Raw genomic sequence first — 8,029 nt, 5'->3', positions numbered from 1 at the left:
AAGTCCTAAGCAATAGCCATCTCTCCACCCTGCCTGGGTCAGATCTGAGCTCGTGCATCGTGATTCAGACAATGTAAGGCTCACGCAACATGCCCCTGTGCTTTCTTTTCTTTTTCTTTTTTATTAACTAATTTAATTTACATCTCGGTCATGGACCCTCCCTCCTGGCCTCCCCCCCCCCATATTCCCTCTTCCCTATTCCTCAGAATAAAAGAGCCCCCTACCCAGACACCCCAGTTCATCTATTCAATGAGGACTGAGTCTTCCTCCCCTGTGGCCTTGTAGGGAAGTCCAGACAGAGGAAAGTGATCAAAAAGCAGGCAACATAGTCTGTGTCAGAGACATCCCCCACTCCCCTAACTAGTGCCCTGACATGAAGCCTAAGATGTCCATCGGACTTATCTTCTTGGAGTCTATACATTGTAGTATGTCTATCCTGTACTATCAGACTAAAATCCACTTATACATGAGTACAGACCATGTGTGTCTTTCTGAGTCTGGGTTACCTTACTCAGGATGATCTTTTCTAGTTCCATCCATTTCCCTGCAAATTTCATCATTTCCTTGTTTTTAATGTGTTTTAACTGTGTAACATTCCAGTTTTTGTTTTGAATCCATTCTTCAGTTAAGGAATATCTAGGTTGTTTTTCTTTATTGCTTCTTCATCTTAGAAGGATGCCTCTCATTTCCACTCTTCCCATTTTCCAGTACTCAGCTCCAAAATACCATTTCTGTGATGCTTTTCCTACTGCTTCCTCCCAACATCTCCTTATACTCACATAATGCCGTACACAAACACAGTCTCCTTTAGCTAGCTGTGCACCTAAAATTTTCTGCTAGGCCTAAATCCTTCAGCATCTAGGACTTAAATTCAGGGTTTCCCAGAGATTAAACTGACTACCTGTCATAGCAGTACTTAGTTATTTAATGAAGAATCTACATGTATACAACTTCCTTAGTATGCTTTAGATTTGATGAAAAAAAAGCTATATTTACCTTATTTAAACATGGTGCAGAGGAAGTAAAAAGGCCTAGATTTGATGATATGTTGTCACTTATGTGAGCCTTTTAGGCAAAACCTTCTCTCATAACCCCTGTTTTCCTTTTTTTTTTTGGGGGGGGGGCAGGGGTGTTTCTTTAGACGGGATCTCACTATGTAGCCCTGGCTATCTTCACAGAGACCCACCTGCCTCTGTTTCCCAAATGCTAGGATTAAAGGCGTGTGCCACTATACTTACCTAACCTCAGCTCTCCTATCAGTAAAATTAGGCTTAAAAAGTACCTGCAGAATGAGTGAAAACGTACTTACTGACTCTAGCACCATGCCATGCTATAATCCCAAACATCACTGCAAAACAGAACCAAAATTCTACCACATATTTGGCATGGAAACCCTCTTTTTCCTCCAGCTTTTCAAGACCAGGGTTTCTCTGTTTAACAGTATTGGCTGTCCTGGAACCCTGCTTTGTAGACCTGGCCAGCCTGGAAACACCTCTGCCTCCTCCTGGGATTAAAGGTGTGCACCACCACACTCTGCTAGAAACTCTATTTTCTAAAGATGGACTGATACATACATTATAACCTATCCCACATTCTCTTAACATGTGACAATGACAGTCCTCCCCATTGAATGGTGAAATTTTTAATGCCGCCTCCTCTTGACATGAAGCAAACTTCTGTGACTATTTCAACCTAGAGAATATTGCAGAACTAACACTATGTGACACCCAGTTGTCTAATAAAAATGCATGTGTTTACCAATTTCTACCAGTTTCAAGGGGCTGGAGAGATGGCTCAGAAGTTAAGAGCACTGGCTGCTCTCCCAAAGGCCCTGAGTTCAATTCCCAGTAACCACATGGTGGCTCACAACCATCTATAATAAGATCTGGTGCCCTCTTCTGGTGTGCAGGCAGAACATTGTATACATTGTATACATAATAAATTAATCTTTAAAAAAATTTTTTTTGTAGTCTCATACTGTAGCCAGGGTGGCCTCAAATTCACAGCAGTCCTGCCTCAGTTTTCTAGAGAAGTTCTGGCAATATATGTGTGAACCCCAAGAGCCTGCCAAGGAAGAACCTTGGAAGCAAGGGCTCTGAAAAAAACATTTGTTGACTAAATAAGTGAAGATACATGATGAATGAGACCTCAAAGAATGGTCAACAGACAAAGGAGCTTAATACTGCCCACAATGGATGAGTTATATATACATAAACTATACAGCAGAAGTCATTCCATTTAAGAAAACCAGGCAAGCAAGAGATGGTGGCGCACACCTGCAATCCCAGCACTCAGGAGGCAGAGGCAGGCGGATCTCTGCGAGTTCAAGGCCAGCCTCTAGTCTACAGAATGAATTCCAGGACACCCAGGGATACAGAAAAACCCTATCTCAAAATAAATAAATAAATAAATAAATAAATAAATAAATAAATAAATAAACAAACAAAGAAACAAATAGATAAAAGAAAAAAGAAAAGAAAGAAAGAAGAGAAGGAAGGAAGGAAGGAAATCAGCTCTTGATAGAAAAGCAAAAGTTTGCTATCAAAGTGGGGGGGGAGGATAAAGCCGGGCATGGCGGCACATGTCTGTAATCACAGCCCTCAGGAGGCTGAGGCAGGATGATAGTTCAAAGCTGTATATGTAGCTTGGGCTATATAGCAATTTTTATTATTGCTAGGAGATGGGGAGAGGATGTGCAACACACGGCCTGCTCCTGTGGAGGTAAAAGAACAACTCTGCAGTATCAGTTCTCTCCTTACACCTTTATACAGAACCAAACTCAGCTCATCCGGTTTGCACCTGCTGAGGCACCTCACTGGCCTCAAAAAGAGGAAGGAAGAGAAAGTAAAAAGAGAAGGATGAAAGGAGTACTGGACTTTAACCTTATTTCTTGTCACACAAGTTTAGCATATTTACCGATGGAACTCAAACATAAGTAGGACACAACTTGCTGTTTACTGTCTTTAGAACATTAGCTATATATTACATTATATAGAAAATGTAGTTAGGCTTAAAATACCCATATTATTTTGTGAAGGGAAAAAAATAATCTTCTTTTATACCTAATCATGCCTTTTCTAAACTTCTTTTTATTACTGACACTGGATCTCCAGGCTAGCTTGGAAATTTCTGGGTTTAAGCAATCTTCCTGCCTCGGCTTCCATGGCAGTGGGAATACAAGCATGGGCCATCTTCTACGTTAAGAATGAGACTTTTGGTAATTAATTAGTGCTTTTAGTTTTCATGTTGATTTATTGAGAAGCTAGTCAATGAAAGCAATGAGTCAAAAGAGGCTACCCTAAAACACACATCATTAGAGACAACCACAAATATAAAGCTGGCCTCAGGGATGGCACATACTTGTAGTCCTAGTCCTTAGAAGGATCTTGAGTTCAAAGCCAGTCTGGGCTATATGATAAGACCACATCTAAAACAAACAACAACGAAACACACATAAATATTGCCAGCCACAGTGACATGCACCTATAATTTCTGTACCTGAGAGACAAAGACAGGAAGATCAGGAGTTCAAGGCCACTCTTAGCTATATAGTTACTTAGAGACCAGTCTGGGTTACAGGAGACCCTATCCCAAACAAACAAAACCTCATAAAACACAAATGCTTTAAAATGCAGAAAACAGAGCTGGGTGTAATGGCACACACCTTTAATCCCAGCATTCAAGAGGCAGAGGCAGTGGATAACTGTGAGTTTGAAACCAGCCTGGTTTACAAGGCAAGTTCCAGGCCAGCCAGAGTTACACGGAGACCCTGTCTCAAGAAAAGAAAAAGAAAGAGAAGAAAAAAGGAAAAAAAAAATGGGGAGAGGGTTAAGAATATGAATACAACTAGAAGAGAAACAACGTTAGAAGACACAATAACAGCAAACTGTGCCTACTGAAAAGAGGTGAATGTCTCATTTGTGAATGATGATAAGGCAATGAGCCTACATTTTCAAAAGGAGTGATTTATTATATACCTAATATTTAAAAAAAAAACAGTGCTGTTAAAACAGCTGATAATGCTGCACAGAAACATTAGCCTTGTGATTTAGTCATATGATGCTACTACTAGCACTCATCTCTACCATGAACAGCACAACAATCCCATAAGCATTTAGCCTCCAAGTTTTCACTCACCTACTGTTCATCTACAGAGAGGTAAGGTGGTGAATAAGACAAAGGCCCTACTTTTCAAGAGCTTACACTGAAAGCTAGTATCATAATGACACACTTGTGACTCAGCTCCTAGTCTGTCAGACTCTGAAGCCTGCACTTTATCTTTCAACCAGATCACGTCTCACTGGAGGTGGGGGAGAGGTTCTCCCTGAAAGTACAGAGGCACACATGCAGGCTGGTACTACTTCTAGAGGACATTAAGGTTGAGCTCTGTAAGTGGTCCAGCAACTTTCCCCATTACTAAGACTAAAGACTACAACGTTAGCATTTAACACTCTATACTGACAGTTTCCAACTTCTTTCCCTAAAGTCTCAGAGCAAAACTTACAGAAGGTGGGATACACAGTATATATCCAATACCCTCTGAAGTCCATAAAGGTGGAAGCCAGGTTGTAATACACTAAGGAGTAAATAAAAGAGAGGGATAGAATCTGCTCCCTTCCCTTTTTAAGACAAATTTTATTTATCCCTGGCTGACCTTAAATTATCTACATAGCTGAGGATGACTCTGAACTAATGATCCCCCTGCCTCCACTGGGATCAGGCAGGTTCTACCATATCTAGTTATGCAGTGCTAAAGATCAAGCCCAGGGCTTCACACATGTTAGACAACCTACAAACTGAGCTACAACCCCAGGCCCAGAATCTGCTTTTTAAGGACAAATACAGAAGGAAGATGGGCCAAGTGTTCTGGCACACACCTTTAATCCCAGCACTGGGGAGGCAGAGGCAGGCAGATGTCTGTGAGTTCCAAGCCAGCCTAGTCTACAGAGTTAGTTCCAGGACAGCCAGGGCTACATAAAAGAGACATCTTGTCTTCAAAAAAGGAAAATGGGAAGATTGAACAATGGTAGAGCTTGCCTAGCACACAAGAGTCTCTAGGTTTGATTCCAAGTACTACATTAAAAGGAAACAATGGGAACAAGAATGAGGGAAGACTTAAACATACTTGCTTTTGTTGTTCTGCAGTGCTGGTATTAAACACACAGCCTTGCACATAGTAGCTAAGTATTCTATTATTAAGCACTCACTCAATGCTTTGAATATGCTTGTCCATAACACAATTCAAAACACTGTCAAAAGAGCAGGAATGCTACGCAGGAAGAACTTGAGTTCCAGGCTATTCAGCATGCATTATGGGAGAAGGGGAGAAACTTTGGGGTTTTAAAGTGAGAGAGAGTTAACTAGAAGTTGCTTTGTCACAGTGTTTGTAAGAATCACTTAACCTCCAAATCTTTACACATATGTAAAACACAATACCCTACAGTTGACCGTGACAATTACAGTGTTCGTTAGGCAACGGGGACTCAATAACTGCTTTCAACAGTATTTCTGCAAGTCGAAGCCACACTCCTGTGTCGCACCTAACTGTCCTGTCCGGATTTCCTGTCCAACTTTGTGTATATTCAGTGACAGGATCTTTATTTCCCTGTGTACCACCCTTTGTGTTACTCCCACTTCCTTGTGACAGTCTGAGCTCATGAATGGCTGCTGTGGAAAATTACTGTTGTTACCAGCTGAGTAATAGGCAGCGTATGGAGAACAAGCTGATGAAAGTGATGTCAAGTCACCAAATCTACAAGGTTTTGGGCTTCTGCCAAAATCTTCATTGATAACAAAGAAGAGATAAATTGAAAACAAGCAAAGAGCGTGTGTGTGTGTGTGTGTGTGTGTGTGTGTGTGCACGCGCGCGTGCACGTGTGTGACTCTAAGCCAATAAGATGTTCTTGCAGCCACTCCACGCACAGGAAGACAGCAGTGGAACAACAGAGATCATCTTCTCTGAACTTCCCTCATCTCTATGACATGCTGCCCCAATTCATTCTTCTGTCAAAGTGACAAGTTCCCAAATTCACAAGGAAAGATGGTGAGTGAGTTTTTATGTAGAGGCAACCACTTGTTCACAACTTTCTTTCTTTCTTTCTTTCTTTCTTTCTTTCTTTCTTTCTTTCTTTCTTTCTTTCTTCCTTTCTTCCTTCCTTCCTTCCTTCCTTCCTTCCTTCCTTCCTTCCTTCCTTCCTTTCTTTCTTTCTTTCTTTCTTTCTTTCTTTCTTTCTTTCTTTTGTTTAGGAACGAAACAAAAGATCTGACTGTTGTAAACCAGCACTCTACCCAAGCTACATCCAGGACTCCCCACAGTCCCATTAAATTAATGTTTGTCCATGGGTCATATCCATCAACCAAAACACTTCCCCTCTGCCACAGACCACACACATCTGTGGTTTAAAAGGACAGAAGGTTGAGTGTGGTGATGCATGCTTATAACCCCAACATCTAAGGGACAGAGGCAGGAAGATCACTGAAGGCCAGCCTGGTCTACACAGAAAGCTCCAAACGGCAACGGCAGCGGCAGCAGCAATCAGGGGCTGGAGCTATAGCTCTATGGTTACGAATGAATACTGCTCTAGCTGAGAGTCCAATTTTGGTTCCCAGAACCCATTAACAGCCATTTGTAACTCTAGCTCTAGGGGACCTAAAGCCATCTCCTGGCCTTTGCAGGCACCTACGTGTACTCACAAACACACATGCTCACTCACCTTTATTGAGCACATTGGTCATGGGGAACAGAAATGAGTGTGAAACACAGATAACCTAATGCTTACAGTCACAGGAGAACTGGACACTAGCAAAGGAATAAGGGGGAAAAGAACTAGAAAATGTGCACACCTTAAAGCTTAGTCACCAGCACAGTTAGAAAAGCCACAAATAAAAAAAGATGAAACTGAAAATCAGTTCAATTAAAAATTTGAATTTGGGTGCTGGAGAGCACACACCGTTAATCCCAGCACTCAGGAACGCAGAGGCAGGTGGATCGTTGACTTCAAGGCCAGCCTGGTTTACAAAGGGCGTCCAGGATAGCCAACGCTACACAGAGAAATTCAGTCTCGAAAAAAACAAAACTAACCAACCAACCAAACTAACCTGAATTTACCTAGAAAGATGTCTTTTAAGGGATAACATATGTTGTTACACACACACACTCACATTCTGGGTCATCTCTAAATATCCCACCAAAAACAACCAAACCAAACCATCAAAATCACCGTGACCCATCACAGATTTCATACGCAGCTTGGAACTGGAAGACTCGACACAATCTGTCACTAAAAAAGCAACTTCAAAACATCTGCATTTCCCATTATTGCCATGTTAAAGCAGCCTGGATCCGCACCTAAATCTCAGAGTTATTTCCAGAACTCCAACCGGAAGCACACAAGGAGATCCTGCCCCTACGTCCGCCTCAGTTTCCCCGATGCTAACCCACGGCAGCGCGCTCGGATTCGGCCTAGATGCTGCACCTGAGTCTTAAACGAAAACATCCAAGTTGGCTCTGAGGAGGAGCTGCCACCCGCGGGGACCCCGCAGCAGTCCTACTTCACCGGCTGGAGTCCCTGCGTCAGGCGCAGTTTCTCCCAGCCGCCGGGAGCCGCCGGAGGGGGTGGGTCTGTCACGCGTGTCCCGGGTCGCCGTGGGAGCAACCGCGCCGCAGCAGCCCGACGCCCACGCCTGGGGCGGCGCCTGCCGGGATGCTTTCCCCTCAGCCCGCACCCCGCGGCCTCCACCCAAAGGGAAGGTGAGCGTCCGCCTCGCCGGGAAACTCGAGCCTTCTCACCTGTCTCGCGGCCACCTCAACACCTCGGCACGTCGGGCTCCCGGCTGGCTCCTAGTCAGCGCGCAGCGGCCCCTCTGCGCACGCGCGGTCCCGCCGAGTTGGCGGCCGCGGGGCACGCTGGGAGCTGTAGTTCCGCCTAGAGACTGTCCCTCTTCACAGTCCAGGCCTCCTTTTGAAGATGTCTGGTCGTTGGTGTCAGCAGCTCGGGGTTATCTTTGAGCAGTCAGGATGGGGTTGGTG

At 43.7% G+C, this 8,029-nt stretch overlaps 1 protein-coding gene across 3 annotated transcripts in view; it reads right to left on the bottom strand.

Annotated features, from left to right (window-relative positions):
* The window catches only part of Sgsm3 (small G protein signaling modulator 3), a 30,804-nt gene extending 22,932 nt beyond the window's left edge, over positions 1–7,872 (bottom strand). For 2 of the 3 annotated variants that reach the window (XM_055602991.1, XM_055602989.1), the window contains exon 1: positions 7,790–7,872. The gene's annotated coding sequence lies outside the window, so the exon portion shown is untranslated. Of the gene's footprint in view, positions 1–7,348; positions 7,482–7,789 lie in introns of all 3 variants that reach the window. The other variant, XM_055602990.1, reaches the window with a different exon arrangement.
* Positions 7,873–8,029: the final 157 nt, after the last annotated feature.

Source organism: Psammomys obesus, unplaced genomic scaffold, assembly GCF_907164565.1.
Source record: "Psammomys obesus unplaced genomic scaffold, mPsaObe1.curated_primary_1811, whole genome shotgun sequence".
NCBI classification, from domain to species: domain Eukaryota; kingdom Metazoa; phylum Chordata; class Mammalia; order Rodentia; family Muridae; genus Psammomys; species Psammomys obesus.
Note: the sequence above shows the minus strand (reverse complement) of the source record. Positions and strands in the feature narration are given on the sequence as shown.